Source organism: Hoplias malabaricus, chromosome 9 (assembly GCF_029633855.1).
Source record: "Hoplias malabaricus isolate fHopMal1 chromosome 9, fHopMal1.hap1, whole genome shotgun sequence".
Taxonomy (NCBI): Eukaryota; Metazoa; Chordata; class Actinopteri; order Characiformes; family Erythrinidae; genus Hoplias; species Hoplias malabaricus.
This window is the reverse complement of record NC_089808.1, coordinates 36,657,268-36,677,762: the sequence shown is the minus strand read 5'-3', so window position 1 is coordinate 36,677,762 and position 20,495 is coordinate 36,657,268. Positions and strand designations below refer to the sequence as shown.

Below are 20,495 nucleotides of genomic sequence, written 5' to 3'. Positions count from 1 at the left end.
GACTAAATCAAATCCTTGGTTAAAACTAATTTAAAATATGAGTGACGTTCAGTACACTCACACAGATAGCAGCGTACACACACACACACACACACCAGGTTAAAAAACAGAAAGATACTCTCAACCACCACAGTGCAGGAGCCCTTGTATACTGAACTAACTGAAGTTCTCATGGACTACTAACTATCATCACCAGTAGATTGACCAGAGGAGGATGGGTCACCCCTTGTGAGCCTTGGTTCCTCCCAAGGTTTCTTCCTCAGCTGGGGGAGTTTTTCCTTGCCACTGTCGCCCCTGGCTTGCTCACTTGAGGGTTTTACATTTGTCTTTACATTTCATGTCAAATCTTGTCTTACTGGAATTCTGTGAAGCTGCTTTGTGACAACATCAGTTGTGAAAAGCGCTATATAAATAAATTTGATTTGATTTGTATAAAACACATGAAAACAGATAGTCATCGGTATCGGCTATTCCACGTTGTTAATGATCGGTTATCGTATCGGGCCCGAAAATTCTAAATCGGTGCATCCCCACGAAAAGAGTTCCTTTAAAGGAGAAGGGAAAAAACTCCACAGTTAATGGAGGTCATTAGCTCACAGCGGCTCTCTGCGCTTGTATCAGAAGGTGAAGGAGGTGCGGCGCTGTATTAGTGCTTTAGGACTTTAACGACGCGAAGAACGGCCACGTTGTTTTCCTTCAGTGTTTTCTTCTATTTTTTTTCATTCACATTTACAGTATTCTTACTTTGTTTCTGTCAGTTTTTACCTCTAAATTTAGTCCTCCGGAGTACGTCTCAGGTTTGTTTTTCTCGTTTCCGAATTGCTCTCATCTTTCTGTAGCATTTGCTTACGAACTTTATACAACTGAAACTGTGCCGTCTTTAAACAGATTTCTCAAAAAACAAAAAACTGGGGGATCGCATTCCCTCTGGGAGAAAAAGAGAATTCCGCCCCCGTTCCCTTACAGACGTGATCGACTTCGGCGTACGCAAAGCACATTGGATTTTTTAACACCAACAAATTTCATTGGGGCATAATTATGAACATTTTCACGTGTAAACTAGATTTTCAGTTCTGAAAATAATTCCCTAATTCAGTAGCACATTTTCCGAGGTCATTTGGTGTACCACCTTTTGCAGCTTCACGTACCACAGTTTTGAGAACCACTGCTCTAAAGTAGTAAAGACCTGCCCTCAACCCTTCTGCGTGCGAGAGCGGGGCAGGAAACTCGCCTGTCCTCGGGTTGTGGGCGCTCGCTGTTGGTGCCACCACAGACAGGAAGCTCAGGCTTCAGTTCTTCAGAAACGTATTTTAAAACAGTCTTATTTTAGTATCTTCTGTAGCCACACGTTCAAAGGGGGAGATGAAATAATCACTGTCCACATAATAGTTCACAGAGGATGAAAACTGCTCATCACTGGGTAAAGGAAGTGCTGTTAAACGGTAGACACACATTCTCTCAGCTCCACTGATCATACAGGAGCCCAGTGTAGTTCTATAGTTACAGACTGTAGTCCATCTCTACACTGGGAAGCACCTTTCACATGGTTCCTCAATGGTCCACACCCCCCCCATCACAAAGGACGCTGGCTTTTTAGAGCCCAGGGAACACGGTGGGTTCAGAGCAAGGGCAAATGTCTCAAGAGAACTCCCTGTTGTTTACATCCTGCTTCATGCTCCTTTTTAAGCATCTCTGAGTGTCTCTGTGTCTCATAAATGCACCTGGGGGCTGCACAACAGCACATGATGAGGCATGACTGGACGACCGCATTTAACACAGCCCGCAGGCTGCAGAGCTTACATTCTTCTTGCAGAGAAGCAGGCGAGTGCGAGACGTACTAGAAAAGTGTAACAAATGGATAAATGCACTGTACTGGACAGTATTGATAAGACACAAAAACCCCCTCCATAAGCCCTGTGACAAAGCAAGCCAAGTGGAAGTGACAGCTAAACACTAATCCCTCAGAGATTTCAGTGCTGGAACTCCGGATGTAGCTGAGCTTTTGGGCTTTGGCTACGGGGATTATAGGTTGAAATGCTTTTTAGTAATAACAGCAGCAGGGCTGTCACTACACACACACACACACCGCAGGTAAAAGTGGCATGAATTTGATGGACTGCCCAGATATGACTGATTTATTTGGCTGTTCAACAGGTTTACACAGGTGAACAGTTCTGGGGTCTGTGGCCGGCTTTGGTCAAAACACCACAAGGATCAAACACCAAAGCAGTGTTCTCACCATCTAAATGACCAGTTTCTTTAAACTAGATAGTAGCCACTACTTACTCGGGCCCTGAGAGCACAGCAGCGAGAAGCAAGCGAGCGGAGCACTGGCTTCTAGCCGTTTTGGCTCAGTTGTCTTCTCTCACTATAGTTCATCAGTGGTCGTATTACTCCACACTCACTGGGTTTGTTTTTGCTCTATTTAACCTTGCCTTTGTGTTCTCACATAAACCATGTCTTGGAGTTGCACAGACGAGGGGTCCGGAAGTCTTTCTACATGACATCAGAAGTAGGACTGATTGTTTCCTGTGTTGTCTTAGCTCTTAAAAACAGACTGGGGGGTCTTGTTTCACAGTTGTGTTGGTTCATTTGGTATAAAATCTCCAAGAATCGATATATTTCAATAGTATTAAATGGTTGCATTTATTAAAACTTTTATTTTACTGCTGCAATCGTATTACAATTGTATCTGTAAACATTTGCTTATTTTGTAAACTGTAACTTACCAAGATTCTGATTTTGTAGAATACAATGTGGCATAAATCTACCACACAACAAAAAAAAGTGCAGAAAAGTGTGTGTGTGTGTGTATAAACAGCAAACTTAAACTACTATATAAAAAGTAACCTTAAAACTTCACAGTAAATAACAAAACAAACACAGAACGATTGCTGTGCTGAGTTTTTATGTAAACAAGTCAGAATATGATCATCACAATACTGATTTTTTTTGTTTGTTTTTTGTATAATTTAAAAATTATGACGATATTATCGCAGACGATACAATGGCACAGCCCTTATGTTTATTATTACTTATACAGGGGGTCCTCGACTTACGACGTTGATCTGTTCCTACGTTGCGTCGTAAACCGATTTTCAGTGCAAGTCTGAACATACTGTACGTAAATACCATACTGTAAGCACTTATCCTATCCTAACACCTATCCTCCTCGGTCCAGAGCCGCGTAACCGTGTATTCTTCCACCGCGCACACCACACACGAAGTTCACGTTACGACGTTTACGACACAAAACCACTTAAGTCGAAACAAGGCTTTATACAGTAAATGGGAGATGTGTCGTAAACACGGAACATCGTAACTCGGGACTGGCGTAACCCGAGGACCTCCTGTATTTTATGATAGAATTTAATTCCAAATAGAGTCATTCAGACAGCAATAAAAGCCCCAAAACAGGGTTTTAGAAAGAGCCTTTTTACAGATTTTTAAAAGAAGCCAACACAGCATCTTTGATTTGTTAAAACAGCATGAACATTGTTGTTGTATCTTTCATTTTGTTTATTCCACATATGTTTTATTAACACTGAAAGTTGGAAATTATCCTGAGGGGAAAAATGCAGCTATCACATGAAGAAATTATAATCCATTCAACAAATACATGATAAAATAAATAATAGATTGGCGGCATACTGCTTCCCTGCGTGTGGCGGCGTTTGTTACAGATATTTAAATGGGCAGAAAAATGTGTCTGCATTCATGAAATGCGTAAGAGTAATGCAGCTGCTGCTTTGCAGTTAAAGCCCTGCTACGCTGTACTTCCAGGACAGTTACTGTCATTAACAGACAACGTATGACTAGTGTTTACTGCACTGCCTTTTCTCAGGGTTGAGTTTCGCTTACAGCAAAGTTTACAGAGTATCTCACAAACAACCCCTGCTCCAAGGTGCACTCAACCTTCAGCCTCGCGTCCTTTTCATGGTGAAAACACTGGGCTCTCAACTTTCTCTGATAACCCACACTCAAGCTGTGATTAATCTTCATGAATGTGCACATGACCATGACCTGCACAAACAGCCAGCAGAGAAATCACCACAACATTTAAACAAACCAAAGCATAACGCCATGTTTTCGTTTATTGAAGTGGCTGCTATAATTTAGCAACAGTCTTTCCAGAGGTTCTTAAACATGAACACATCTGGATTATATACATCTCTTATTCTGATTCAGCCTGGAGTCAAGTTTAAAATAACTTACATTACAGAAGTGCTGGGCGATATGAGCGCAAATCAATATCACGATTAATTGTACATTTGACCATGATTACGATTAATTAACGATTATTTTGTGTTTTTTTGTGTTTTTGCGTTCAGTGACGAGGCTTGTGCTGTAAATTTTCTCCAGTGTTAAAGCTGGGATATTTTTTCTAATGTCGCTGGGAGCTTGTTGTTCTCTTGTTTTCTGAGCACTGTTTATATGTGGTGTGTGATTGTGCTTTGGCTGTTTTTTCTCAGCGTTTACATTCGACTTCTTTTTGTCCAGTGATGTCTTAATTAAAGTCAAAGCAAAACGTTCAAACCACAGACACTGGGTTTTTCTTTGGTACGAGCTGTTTGAGTCGTGTGGTCTGCCTCAGCGTTTAGGTTGCAGAATCAGGCAGAATCACATGACTACAGTTTGGTAACGTGGTTTTAAAGGGACAGTACATGAACACAGTGGGGACATTAATATATAATATAGACAAGATTATGTCGATTAGAATGTCTGAACGTCGATTTCGATAAGTTTTAGATTAATTGCCAAGCCCTACATCACAGTTATATTTTCTATAGTTCTGAAAATCTACAGTGAATCATAACCATCATACGGTACTCTGATAGAGGGCCTATCGATATAAATGCCTCACCTGTAGTTTTAATACTGGGAGTTCTCATAGCAATCTGTCTGTACTTTTTACACTGGGAGAATTTTCTAATAGAGCAATATGCACCAAGCTAGGACAAACTGACAGAACCAGCTAACATCATTAGACATCAGTAAACACTAAGGTAAAAGCTAACATGTAGAACACACTGTGGCCAGTTTGCCCCAGAGGCAGCAGACTATAGGCAAGCGAATGTGAACAGAACTGGGGAAAGCGGCGTACCAGACTGCACTAATGCCACAGAGACCACACGGCTGCATCACTCAAAACTAAGGGTGGAAGCTTGTGTGTGTTTGTACAGAACAGGTGTTTTATTTATTTATTTATTTATTATTTTTTTATGCGTGTTCAGTTATGTGCATTTCCAACTTTATTTCCAAATGTTTCTGCCTCAATTCCATGATTGCGTGCTCTCTGCATCGTGGGAAAAATAAATCACAGGGCCCTAAACAAGATTCTTCAAAAGGTTTGTACACACCCCTTAGAACTGGTGAATTCAGCTACTTCACGGTGCATCCATTCTGGACACGGATGGTCAGCTGAACACACCACTTGTATCATTTCCATAAAAAGCAAGTGATGAAATAAAAACAGATGTGATCACTACTGAAGCGTGGAGACTTTATGGACGGCAAGTTTGTGCTGGATGTCTGCATGATTGACAAGTCTCTGTGGCCAAACAGTGCTCTGCAGGGTTTACACGTCATGGTTTAATCCCTCTGTTTGCTTGGAAACACAAATGAACTGGGACTAGAAAAAAAAACCTGGTTCCAGGGCCAGATTTCTGTAATCTAATCGGGTAAGTGCTCTCTGCAGGTACAGAGCTCCATTCAATACATTTGGAATGAGTGATCAAACAATCACACACAACCTAGTGTTTGAATGCAGTTAAATCCTCACAGAAGTGTTCTAATGTTTACTTTAAATGATTTATAAATAGTAGAAGCTATTACTGCAGCAAAGAGGGACAAACATTCAGTCTACTTTAAGAACAATTTAAGAACTATGTCAAACACTGAACCACAACCTGATGAACCTACAGAGCGACAAAGCCTGAGGTTTACACCCCTCATCGTTAAAACGAGTCAAAACCCAGCCACAGAAAGAAGACAAAATGACCAAAGACTCTCATCCCTTTCTAAACAGGTAAAGGCACACATTTTAATCAGTTAATTTACATAATTATATAAACTAAGCCGCACTGGGGAATTGGGAAAATTCCATAAACATGATTTTAGAGGCAGCCTGAGCCTTTGAGGAGAACCTGCTGCATGATTCCAAATCCTCTGTAGTTACTCATTACTGAGACCTTTGTATTGACTCATAGTGGGTGGTGCCAGAGCAATAACTCTGGATCTGACAGGGCAAATACCCTGTAGTTACACTTCAAACACCGGCCTGGTGAGTTCCAGAGAACACAGAGGAAAATTAAAACGTATGAAAAAATGAAATTACATTGAAGAATTAAATTAAAGGATGATACATGAGAACGAACCGTGAGTCCTTTTCCACTGTAAGAGAGTAAGGAGCGACGGTGTGAAGCCTAATCACTCCACACCCATTCCTAATCTCACTTCTCAAAGACCTGCTGGCAGCGTTCAAATATAATCCTTTCACTTCGGCCAGCTCTGGAAAAGTAGGATTAGAAACAGGACAATTGGGAATGGAAATAAGTTTAATATAAATGTATGATACCAGATCGTTTTTATGTGCTGTCGTACGGGGTTTAACCTACTGGATCCTGGATGGCATTTTTCATGATCATAACCATTTACAAATAAAAAAAAACCAACAAACAAACATACCTCAAACAAAATCGATATCACAGACAGCAGGAAAACAACAGGCGCAAATCCATTTCTCTACTTAGCAACATGAAGAAGCTAGAATCAGAGTTCCAGAAATTATACAATCCATCAATATTGTCCTACACTCGTTCAAAACATTACATAGTTCAGTTTCTCCAGTGTTAAGCCCTGCACAGTCCCTCTATTCCACCCATTACAGCTTAGTGGAGCATCACAATGACTTTGAAGCTGTCATTTGAAAATATTCAAAATATTACCTATACTTTGACACCGACATTAAAAAAAGAGTAAAAGAAAAACAAAACGGAATGGAGGACAATTGTCCAAGAAAATAGCTTGAGCCTTACTCACAGTGATTAAGACTATGTCTCGTATTCAAGTTCTAAAACCAGCATATGACTGAGAACAATTAAAGTCTTGCAGAACTTAATGTTCAAGTATCTGCTGATAACAAGCACCGATACCAACTCTATCCCTCTCAACTACTAGACAGATGCCTATACATCCAGATATTTACATTGCTATACTTACAGATTTTACTTTGTTAAAGCAGTGTTCTGTATCGATGATAAGATATAAAAAACTTGAATGAACACCATTAACTTCTTTATTAACCGCATATTAAAAAAATGTTATGTTTCAAAGCCATGGAAAAGAAATAATGAATATTTCTACAGTGCAGTAACAAGTAGGAAGACATAGTCTAGCCTGACTCAACAGCTTTTTGCACTGTCATGAGGATATTTGTCACGACTGTGAAATGCATTTTCTAAGGACTGCTGCTGACCTGTGATAGTGTGATTCTTTGTGGTCACTTGAATGAGGTCAGTGTTCTTTGGCACACCTTTAGCTGGGGTTCCACTACACGACCTTTAGCCTGATTTTTAATAATTTTGCTCAAAATCATCTAGTTGCAGTATATCAAACATTTGATTTTTTTTCTCTACCTGAAGCTCTCCACCAACCCAAGGCTGAACGAGCCCCTGCAAACAGCCAATGAGAACAGAGCACAGAGAGTAAACACATGCTCGTGCAGTGGAGGACGGATTAAACAGTAAAACTATGAAAAACTACAATATTATTACATCGTGCTGGTGCACATGTCCCCAGATAGTGAGTATTACCTGTAGGAGATCATGGTGCACCACACAACACACTGTTACAGCCTTTATTCCAACTGAAATCTAAATTTCCATTCCACCTTAAAATGACAACACTGGCGTGTGCTATAGCGCTGTTTCTGAACCATTTAATGTGGAACATAGCTGCAACTATGCGCTATTCTCCTAATCTCCAGCTTCTACCGCAGTATGTAGAGACCGTGCTGACTATGTTTTCCCATCCACGACCCAAAAACATTTATACATGTGTTTTTCATTGTGGATCGAAACATATAATAACCGCAGCAAGTTGTACGTCCGTATTTATGTGTCTCTAAGGAAGCGCGAGTTGCATGTTTGGTTGGGGAGTTTGGGGTCATGTAGTGTGATCCCCAGTTGTGTAGTGTGAAATACCCAGTCTGTTTATAATCTGCCCCAACTTTAAATGGAGCTGCATCTAGCGGCGTGCACGGGGTGTGTCCTGAAAAGTGCCCTGTGCCCTACATGTAGGGAGTAGTGAGTAGTGGGCCATTTGCAAGACACCTATGGTATCTGTGCAACACTATTGTCTATTATAGTGACTGGATGCTTAGTGATTAACACATACAGCCTCTATCAAACACACTTTCATAACTGTTTTGCCGTAGGCGCAGGGTTTTTGACTCAAGTGAAAGTAGCGGAGGAGGACTAAGTAAACGGGGTAAATATGAGATGTGGTCAGAGGAAGATTACTAAATCCACACCATGGTTAAAATGCAGGTCTGTGCCTGACCAATGTACGTCACGTGTCTTGACCTGACTTGCCTTAATTCAGCCGCTCATACTGTCAGTTACAGGTGCAAATACTACACACTCAGGTTTGATTAAATATGACTCAGATAAATGCAACAAGCTTCGAGCTAAAAAAAAATAACTGCAGCAAAATGCAAAGCAACAGTTTCCCTCAGGGAAGAGAAAACTAAGAATGGCATTCAGTGCATGTTCCTATTCACGTTGCATCCCACACAGTGAAAATAAACCAATACATTCTGGAGGTTGATTCTCGACAAAAACACTGCGATTACTTTAATTGTTTCAATCAGAATTTAAGGAATGTGAGCAAAGATGAACAATGCTTTGGAACCTGAGCCATTTGCTCAACCTCGGAATGCCACTTCGGTCTTGCGACACTCTCTTGAAAGAAGTGTTCACTCCACAAACCATAACATCCGGTCACACGCACTTCTTCTGGAGCTAATGCGGTGAACTGATTGCATCATAACCCTTCAGGACGGAAACGGGGAAGCACAGTTTATCATCACAGAGAACTGGAACACTGTCTTCAACGATTATTAGCCCAGGTTTCAAGAGTTTCCAAATCTTTATTAAACATTCACAATGCCTTACTGTGATTACCACCACAAGTAAATTGACAGCCATCTGACAATGACAGACGACAAGGTATTAAACCTTGTTCCAAATAGAAGAGTAAACTGCTACCGATGTAACACACCTATGCAATCAATAAGCCAGTATATGGTATGTGGTTACTGCCCTGCTTCATGTAAACACCCATAAAAGCATTCAATCAATACATGGCCGTAACACCCACAGGGCTAATGAAAACCAGACGCCTTGACGAATTATACACAGACTTAAATTAGATTCAACTGCCAAAATTAGCTAATCATTTTAACATGTGTTCTTCCCAGGTGCAGGAGACTAGTCCTGGGCTACAAAGTCCTTAAATGGAGCACCTCCATTAACACAATCAATCTGCTCTGCATCTAGAAAGGCATCTCTAACTGTGTTTAATCCTGCTGGTAGGTCCAACTGAATTCAGCTTACATACCGAGGGAGGAGAGTCGCTTAAATAGCTGCTACAAAAGAAAGGGCAAGGGTGCGTGTAAGAGCCTATTGAAACCATTCGAGCCTGCCCTGCCTTATCGGTGATGTCAGCATCGCAGAACTAATGACGCTCCCATTCCGCCTTGGGTAAATCACATTACACGGTGACTGCCTGACCCACATCCTAATGAAGAAGTGCACTTCACCAAGGCGCCACCGTGCGAAAGTCAAAAATTAACCCTGACAGTGGCGAGATGATCTGCTCGGTGTCGATGAGATAACACGAGGCGGCTTTGTTAGAGACGGCAGCGCTGTTTGCACTAATCAGTGGAGAATGACTAACGCTGCGAGACTGTACAGAACCCATTTAGAAGCTTAATTACGGAACAGAACCAAGACAACTGAGCCAACACGACACAGGCATCAATGGCCACACAGGCCATAAATCTTGGAGAATGATTCACAGAGTGTCATTCTGAACCATCAGGAAATTAATCCATGATTTTCTGAGGTGGTATAACTGTGCATTCAGATCTTTCGACTACCTTCACTATAATAGCCATGGGGGTGGTTTTAAATTGAGCAGCAAAACGTATACATTTTAGTGTCCAACAGCAGTGGCAGGTAATTAACGGTGACCAAGTGAGTATCTTCTCTCCAAAGACAGACAACTGAAAGACTATCCAGAGCATCCCAGGGTCATAACCCTTTTGATTTGCTCATCAGGTCTTGTTTTTGTCCTTTTCTCTTTCTTGTTTCATTTCTGGATATTCCCAGCTGTCACCACCTGGACAAACAGGATGCAACTCAAATATTGTGCAACTAAAGTTACATTGTGTGTTTACTTTCTGTTTGTGTATCAATTGTCTTAGGAACCCGTGACCGTTGGAACTATAATCACCACCATAAACCGACGAGAACGCCATTAACGTCAAGCTGAAATGAACATGGCACTGGTTTATCTTGTTGGTTCATGTCCTGGTTCACACTGTGTAACATTTAAAATAAAATACTTCCGTTCCTTCTTCTTTACTCAAAGTGATGTACACACACATCCAAACGAACTTCCTCTCAGAAAGAACACGGAACTAGCTCCCTGTCAAAACAATGCTGAACAACTCTGGAGTCGACTCGTCGCCACAAGATTAGAAACATGGACAGGAAATGTGTGTTTGTTTGTTCGCTACCAATCATCATCTTCGGGTGGAGGCTGGTCTTATCGACTTTCCCTTCCACCATAAATGTCACTTTGGGAGGCAGATATTTGCTTCTTATTCACAATTTTCATATTTTACCATTTAGTTCCACCTTAAAATGGGTCTGTTTACAAGTCTTAAGGGTTATTCACTGGTTTCTTGAATTTACTGTTCCATCTTAAGAACAGAGATAGAGCAAGCTTTTGGAAAATTTTTAAGCAATGGTTATTCCACTTTTTCCGTTTAAAACACATAAAATAACTGTACATTTCAATAAACATCTACCTGCTTAAGTGAAGGGCAAAACTGAAAGATCTGTCATCATTGTTCCAGCATTCTGGTTGGCCGTTTGCCACCTTCTAGACATCATGCAGAAGGATATTGGCCACAGTAAATGGTGAAAGGTACTAGAGTGTCTGGCAACGCGAGACTATTCAACGGCTTCTTACTTTATTACTCCATTCCACCTTAAACAGACAGCTATGCCAAGGTACTAGCTTTTGAAACACAACTTGTTTTGAAAATATTCTTATTCCAAACTTTCCATTCAAGACACACCAACAAGTGTACATTCATTCATTCATTGTGTGTAACTGCTTGTCCAATTCAGGGTCGAGGTGGGTCCGGAGCCCACCCGGAATCACTGGGTGCAAGGTGGGAACACACCCTGAAGGGGGTGTCAGTCCTTCACAGGGCGACACACACTCACATCTACAGACACTTGAGTTGCTAATCCACCTACCAACATGTGTTTTTGGACCGGGGAGAACGCACCAAACACTTCACAGACAGTCCACAGACTCTAACCCACAACCTCCAGGTCCCGGGAGCTGTGTGACTGCGACACTACCTGCTGCGCCACCGTGCCGCCCTACAAGTATACACCATGTGACTAAAACATCCACCTACCCTAGTGAGATGCTAATATTGGCTTTATTTATCATCTTGAATTCCCTGTTCCACCTTAAATGGGTGAATTCATGAGGCTTTTCAAACACAAATCTTACTCCTTAATTTGTTTAAAACACACAACCATGAAGAAACACACATTAATCTGCCTCAGTTTCTTAAAAAAACTATGGTGTTTAAACCCTCCATGCATGTTGCTATTCACCTTCATATAAAACGCAAAAAGCACACTCCTTACACCTTTCAATCATCAATATCCCTTACTTATATGTGGAATATATTTGCTACATTAGTGCAAACTATTGTGTGCACCTGGCAACCCAATGGTAATGCGATTGGACAGATCTCAGGCCAAAATTCCAATAGATTCTCCTGCTGACTGGACACTTCTCAAAGAGAATATACTGCTTCAGCACTTCTCTTAGAGAGACCAGTGCTTCAACTTAGCCTGTTCAGGAAAACGAGTTCAAACTTTTGTTTGGAGGCTGAATAGCTGGCATTTCAAATGGCCTCTTGGTATTAGATTTTGTTGTGATTCCAACCTACTGAAGCCAAAGAATCTAAACTGTGATCTTCAAATCAATGTATTATAACGTACTGAAGAATTTGTACAAATCTAACACAAGCATGAACCCGACTGAACATCTAGAGAACCGGATACCACAATGACTTGACAGACAGCTCTGTGCCAGGACTGGAGCTCCAGCCAGGGCCGATTAAGGTCCTTGAGCCGCAGGCTTCATTCAGTCCAGAGAGTAAAGATGCATGTCTGGGTATCAGTCTGTTTATTCAGGTAAAGAAAAGGCTGTCGGACACACCAGACTGTCCTTAAAAAAGACAAACCAGACAAGCTTTGTGGTTGAATACATAACTTACCATCTGTGCTTCAGCCACATGAGGTTTGTGATGTTTCCTCCGGGACAGACCTGTCACAACTGTGAAAAAAATCTGACTGAAGGTAATTAGAGCTGACTGTAATTATGCCCCAAAATCAATGGCTTGAACTTGATGTCTACCTTGCAACTGACCATTTAAACTAGGTGTGTATTCATCCACTGAGTAGAAGCAAACAAATGTGCTCCTGCTCGGTCTTGAGCCGGGAACGCTCTGTGTAATTTAAACCTGGTTTAATAGTCACTTACTAAACCACTGTCAATTTTTAGCTTTGTTTTTCGCCCTCAGACTGCATGTCAAAGGATGATGGACAATGGACATTACTGGGTTTGTGCCCAGCCACGGGGCAGAGGAGCTTGGGTAACCTCCAGTAGGGCTGGCCCTGAATATTCAGATATTCATTCATTGGGTACGTGTTTGGTTTTTAATTTTGAGATTGATTATTTGGGGGTTTTATTTGTGGGGTGTGGATGAATATTGAATGAATCTAAATATAAAGCACTGAATAACCGTAAGTGACTACCAGCACGGTCTCGTCGTCAGGTCTCTAAGAAGTTTCAGCCAGTTTGCCTGGCTTTGTTGAGTCTGTCTATCCTCTCCATATCTGATAATATGAGGAGCATGGTGGTACTGTTAGTGTCACAAAACGTCAAACAAAAAACATACCAGAAAAGAAGACGACGCCGCATTGACCACTGACAGTAGGACACCGTTTACTACAGTCACTGGTCCAGATTTTCACAGACCATTGGGAGCCCAACCTGCTCGTCTGAAGGGCTAGATCCAAATCAAATCAAAGTCGGTGACATACACAGTCATACATTGTACAACTAGCAGCAAAATGCTGTGATGATTACTCCTTCCATAAAAAAGAAAACAACACCGTGTGCAGTGAAATACAAAACAACACAAAGTGTTTTGAACACTGCTGGGGTCTGATCAACAAAATACAGAGTATATTCATTCATTCATTATCTGTAACCTCTTATCCAGTTTAGGGTTGCGGTGGGTCCAGAGCCTACCTGGAATCATTAGGTGCAAGGCGGGAATACACCCTGGAGGGGGCGCCAGTCCTTCACAGGGCAACACACACTCATACCTACGGACACTTTTGAGTCACCTACCAACATGTTTTTGGACTGTGGGAGGAAACCGGAGCACCCAGAGGAAACCCACGCAGACACAGGGAGAACACACCACACTCCTCACAGACAGTCACCCGGAGGAAACCCACGCAAACACAGGGAGAACACACCACACTCCTCACAGACAGTCACCCAGAGCGGGACTAGAACCAGAACTGGAGCTGTGTGACTGCGATGCTACGTGTTGCGCCACCATGCCGCCCTAATACAGTGTATATCCACGTTCTATAAATCTATCCTTATAAAAGCACCAACATACATCTTCCCACCCTCTTATATTCACCAAAATACCTAACTTATGTGCAGTTTGTAAAGCTTTGTTACAGTAATACTCACCCTTAGGGTTCAGTAAACAATCAAACACCTCCTTTGGGATCAATTACCAGGTCTAAAAACTGTTCAAAGCTTGAGATTTATCAGTTGAAATGAGCCACTGTATGAACAGCAGCAAAGTGTGAAACAGGCCATTTAGTCACACTACGCTCATATTAAAACAAACAAACAACACAAACTGTTTTCAGGACCGTGACAGCTCTGGATGTTTAGGCAGGGGCTTCTTCAACAGAACCACAGCTTGTTTAGAGCCTGTGTTTAACTCAGCTGCTCTCCCAGTGCAGACGGTCCTCTGCGACACCATGCTGTTACATAATAACCAGAGACAGGCGTCTAATCCCCACGGCACTGCTGCAAGCCACAGGTGCACCACGTGCGGTTTTCACCTGGAAAGCTTCCCCTTATTCAAAATGGAGTCTACTGCTAAAGGCTTGCTTCCTGTTTGAAATCCGCCTCCATCGTTTTGTCTAGCAGCTAGGATGCTAATGAAGCGACGGTCAAACTGCCACCTTCATCATCGGCCACACTTGTCTCGAACTGCCTCGGGTCATGGTTCTACCAATGTGACACACTTCTCTGTAAACATCGGTATTCACAAAGTCAGACTTTGGGAAAGTCGCTAATCAGATTTGTCCATTTTTTTAAAGGAAAGTCACACTGTTCATAAACCACTTGATCTGAGTGTCACATGTTACACTGTATACAGTCTACTTATGGTATTGTATGTGTTTCCATTACTTTAATGCACTACCTCCTAAACTCATGTTAACTCCAAGCAATAATCGGTCATTTCTTCTGGTCCGACTATCCTGAAAGTTTTAACTCAATTTAAAGAGCAGCTGGCATTTTATAATACGTAAGATATAATTATAAAATACTGCCCTGCCACTGTGGCAAGACGCTTGCCCTGCATCCTGGGAACTGAGCACAAAACTGAACCACCCTGAGCCATAAACAGGACGGCTGATTTCACAGTGCTCACTTGCTATATTTCACGTCTGGGTCTCACTACGCCAGTGGAGAAGCAGCTCTGAGAATGCTGTGTTTGTAAATAGAGAGCTGGGCTGCGACTGGCCGCAGTGCTTTAAAGTGTAACTCTGTAATTGCGCTGGCATGCTCACAGCTCTGCAGAACGGTCTAATCGCCATGGCATCCTGCCTCTGCTGCCAATCAGAGCCAAGCAAAAAGGAGGAGGGGGGGGGGGGGGCAGCAACTTCCTTCCGAGTCCATTCATACCCAACAGCCACCTGCTGTGCCTATCAAAGACTGGAGCGAGGGACTGAGGGAGAAGATGAAACGTGGAAAAGAAAAAATGAGGCGGAAAATGAAGGAAAGAGAAGTGGTGACCTCTTTCTATCGCCATGCATTATGCGGAGGGTTTTAGAGCAAAACTGTTTGATCCGAAAGTAAATGAAACATTACTCAAGCATTGAAATCATTCCTCACATAAACACAGACATTCAGACCACTAACAACTCTTAAGATCCGTAAGAGTATTTGGTACAGACTTTCACAGGCCGTTTAACCCAGCTCTGATTTTCTAGAATAAGTCTGTATGGTGTCCCAAAAGCAACAGCCCATATAAAGGATGGTGATCCAACTTTAGAAAAACTTGTGGGTCAAAGGGAACCATGACCTAACAGGTTTTGCATCTTATATCTAAAATTGGTTCAACATGTTAATGAGCGCGTCTTTCCATTTCTGTCTCAATATTTTTGGGACACTGTAGTTCAGAGGTCTTCAAATCCAGTCACTGGGTCCTGGTTCCAAAGCGGAGTTGAAAAAAATGACCAGCCAGTATTACACTATACCTGCAAATGATAACGTACCTGACTGGTCAGATATAGTGTCCCACGAGACAGCCATATTATAAATTCCAGACCTAGAATCTTGGTTCAATGTCTAGATTTGAACACCTCCGGTCTGGTGAGTTCTACACCAGTTTGTGTCGCTCAGTGAGTTGGTAAACTGAATTCCAATGGAAGAAAACATACTTAAAACACCCCCCTCCATATGAAGCAGAGCTCAAAGGTTGAATTCAAGGACTGGTGGCTTCTCAGGCAATTTCACAACAAGGAAAACTCCAGAGGAGAGAACACGGAAGCTCCAATCTGTGCGCTTATTCTTTGCTGGTTTTAGTTTACATTATTCTTCTGTTCCTGGCTCATTAAATTCAAAGCTGTGTTGTCTGATCTGTTACAAAAAAATCTCTTGAGCTGGACTTATCCTAACCCAGTGGTTTCTTCTTCTCAATAGGACCATGGCACAGTCATCCCCAACAACTAGGAACAGCTATTCCTAAACAGAATATTTAGGGGAGGGGAGGAGGGGGGTGTAATCACAGTTTGTCCTTGTTGTTAAACTGTGAAAAGACCTCAGCAGTGGAACGCCATTCAGAGGCTAGAAGCAATGAATGGTGAACATTTCAATGAGTGGAAACTGATCTTCACACTGGAACTGGCACAGATCACAGAGGGAGGGAGGACACAGCACCCAATGTGGGTGAGGTTGTGCTCACAGGATTATGGAGGGGAGGATTACGCTGGCTCTTGTTCACCATTGGACACAAACAGCTTTGTTTTCAAAAGAAAATTAAAAATGGATTCCCAATACATTAAACGCAGTGGCGTCAATTGGCGTGGGGTGTAGAAGCCTAGGAAAAAAAACGTGTATGGTGTTAGCACATTTCCCTCTCAACTTAATCAGTACAAAGTATGAAACAGGACAGCCTTCAGTCGTTCAGGCAAAAAAAACTAGTCCCTCAGTGCTATTACAGTAGCCAAACAAAAGGCTACCAGTAACATGGAGTTGGGGGAACTGACCACGGCCATAGTTCTCAGACAAAGTGGAGGGAAAGAGGCACAGACAAGGCTCTTGTTCACGACTGGACACATAAACTGCTCTGTTTTGAAAAGAATATTAAAAATTCATGTGCCATAGAGTACAGTACAGGCAGTGTTTTCACCGACTCTGTGGTGAAGCCTGAATATATGTTTGACCTCCTGTACGACAGAGACCAAATTGAAAGCTTGTAAACTTGAGCAGAGTGTAGACAATGAATACAATACTTAAAATCCCCGACTTTACCACAACTATCAGAGCAAAGCACCCCCTTCAAAGCAAAAGAGGGCTGCCATTCAGACACAAACCTCCCTCCCTCCTTATCTTGTTGTATACAGTAGCCAAATAAAAGGCTACAACTCAACCTGTGAAGTATGGGGGGAAAACGACCAACGCCAACGCCTCGTGTCGACACATTAGGGGCCAAGCTGAGAGACATAATAACGGAACAATAACGGTCATTTGCCTCTGAGAGAAAAATCACGGTTTCAGACTTGAAACTTCCAAGAGGAGCCACGTTTCAGCGCAGCGCTGAGGGGCGAAGAAAACACCAGCGACCAACGCCGAAAGCAGAGGGTTGTTTTCCAGTTTAACGTGTTTTAACCCGACAAAACAGCTCGACGTTCGCCATTTCTCGAAGAAAACACGTCGAGTCGGCCGTAGCCGCCGCGTTTTCGCGTCCATTTTAGACCAAAACCCCCTTTTAACACCGACAACAGCCAGCAGCGCCGAGGCCAGGCCACTCCACCGCCACACTTCTGTCCAACATGGAGATTCAGACCTTATTTTTCCTTTTCTCACCTTCTCTCAGATACTGTCTCCTTTTTCCCGCCGTTGCATGCGACCAGCACAACTTCAGCAAAAACTAACAGAAGAGACTCGGGAGTCTTGTGGTGGCTACAGAGTGGGAATCCAAGCTGCTCCCATTCCTTTTTTTTTTCCTTTTCCCACGCTACAAACCTCCGGCAGAAGGACACACACGCAGAGAATCTGAGTGTTGTTGTTGTTATTGTTGCTCAGTTCCTGAGGTTGAAGGAAATCCGAGGTTTATAAAATCCAGTCACGTCCCTCGATATCTGCGACACGGGACCGAAGCCAGAGGAGAAAGAGTAATGGAGACCGAGCTCCGCCAAACAAAACCCTTCTAAACCGGAACCGGTATGGCTGGGTTACATGACAAAAGGCAGCCCGGAGAGAAGAGAGGAGTCCCTACAGTTTGAGCTCATTTCTCTCCTCCTCCTTCCCTCTCTACCCGCCCCCTCTCCCTCCTTACTACCCTCCCTCTTTCGCTCCTACCCTCCTTGTCCTTTCAAACCCTCTCCCCCCTCCAGCTTGGTCTACTTCTATATGGAAACACACATGTCTCAGCATTAAAGTTCAGTTATAGCCCGACGTCTCCATTTTACTCGTGTCTTTTTGGGTGTAATGTCTCAAGATTGTTTTGTTGTTCCTCACACTTCTTCTAATGGTGTCCCACAGTCTCGGCGGTGAGACACGTGCTGTGTATTTTCAGAGTGGATGAATGCATTAAAAATGACATCCTTAAAGTAATATGTCTTGATAGCACGCTAGTCTCTAAATGTACATTAAACCAGTCCTGTATAAAATGGTACTAATCCCCACTCATCTTTACACTTCCCAGTAAACATTTAGCCATTGATTCGACGTAGAAATAACTTAATGACTGTCGTCTAATCAACGTTCTCTTAAGGTTGAAAATGAAATTTGAAAAGACGTCCAAACACAGACGTTGAAAAGACGACTATTAGACGTATTTTGGACGTCCATTGACGTTATTAATTGGTCCCGAAATAAATGACTTGTATAAAACGCATTTTGGACGTCCACTGACGTTATCGATTGGTCACCACTTAACTAACTTATTACGATGGATTTTGGACGTCCATTGACGTTTAAAATAGGTCCTTGACGGACAGACTACTTTTAGACTTATTTTGAACGTCCAGGGACGTTCCTTGTTTACTGGGTTAGAGCTCAAACAAAACATTGAAATTATAGTCCACTCCATGTGTCCTAAAGGGCACGAAGCCAAAGGTTTCACCAGTTCGATTCACTAGACAAGCAGGAAAAAAGTTGTGGGGGAGTGAAGGCCCACAGCTCAAGTGCCCCTGAGAAGGGCACCTAACACTCAACGGATCCTTGGGCACCGTAGACTCAGGGGTGAATGTGTTCACTGCCTTAAATGTGGAGTTCAGATTTTATTTCACTGCTGTATAAAAAAAACGGTACATATGCTGTTTATAAAAACATATTTGCTACCTCCTTTTGGAAAGAGTAGTGTAATTACTGACATATTGATGTTACAATAGAAAATAATATTTCATACAAGCCTCACTTTCTCAGGGGGCATTATGGCAAGAATCTGAAAGGTATTGATTAAGTTTGTACTGCAAACTGTTTCAATCATTTAGCAGCCAAGCTCTTAGCCTTAATCGGCTCAATATGTTGGCTTTTAAATAACACAACACATAGAGCTCTATAGTATAATATAAAAACATTTATACAAAGCCAAACTGCCCGTCTCCATATGTGTATGTAAATATGCTACAACCTAGTGCTGACAAAGAACGTAGGGAGTTATTTGCGTTTGGGCCCTCTCTCCTCCACAGACCTAATACAGACCAATACAGCACTGAGATGTTGGGATAAAAATTAAGCTTAAACAATGATTATTCACACTGAGAATCATGTTTTTCACTGGGTTGCAAAACCGCAACAGAAAACAACTCTGAGACGACCAGTGAGGCTCTTTGTACAATCTTCAAGAAGAGGCCACGCACTGTAAAATGGCCGCCGCCGCCGCTCTCGCGTTAACAGGCTGCGATAACACCAGGAGCCCCTGAGAAAACGAGGTGCGATGTTTGTGTGCTCCTGAAATCTCCCACATCGCGGTTTTTCAGCTCCAATCAAATGAGGAGCAACCCTGTACCAGAGACTATTTTAATGACGCTGAGATTTAAACCAGTCTTTTGGCGCCCCCTTCCGGTGGAGTCTGTGTTAGTGCAGAAACTGATTGAAGGGCTTTTAATCCCATAACAGCTATAACATCCCCAGGAGAGAGCTTTTCCACTCCATTTTCATTTTCTGGGGGTAATTCAGCTTGAACTCACCAGTAATTGCTGCCAACTGTCTGAAATTGGATGAATTTGCCACGTTTTAGTCGCAGAAATGGGGTGCATCCAATCTAAGTCTTTTAAAGCATCCAGTGCCTGCCATTTAGCTGGTTTGCTAACAGGGTCTTATTGTGTTTTGCGTTCCCTGGAGGACCCTTCACATTTAGCAGTGTGACCTTAGACTTATTCTAGAGTCACTTGATGCTCTCAAATTTCCACAGGAAACAAGAGGTCTGCATTTGTGACCACTGACATACTATTTATTTATTTATTTATTTGGCAGAAATATATTTGTGTTGCTGTAATGACTGAATTGCATTAATTGTTATTAAATTTACAAATGGCGTCCCCTCCAGGGTGTATTCCCGCCTTGCGCCCGATGATTCCAGGTAGGCTCTGGACCCCCCGCGACCCTAAATTGGATAA

At 42.4% G+C, this 20,495-nt stretch overlaps 1 protein-coding gene across 1 annotated transcript in view; it reads right to left on the bottom strand.

The window, feature by feature from the left end:
* Window positions 1–18,185, bottom strand: part of yes1 (YES proto-oncogene 1, Src family tyrosine kinase) — a 50,721-nt gene extending 32,536 nt beyond the window's left edge. Inside the window, exon 1 of the mRNA XM_066682083.1 lies at window positions 17,737–18,185. The gene's annotated coding sequence lies outside the window, so the exon portion shown is untranslated. The remainder of the gene's footprint in view (window positions 1–17,736) is intronic.
* Between the last annotated feature and the right edge of the window lie 2,310 nt (window positions 18,186–20,495).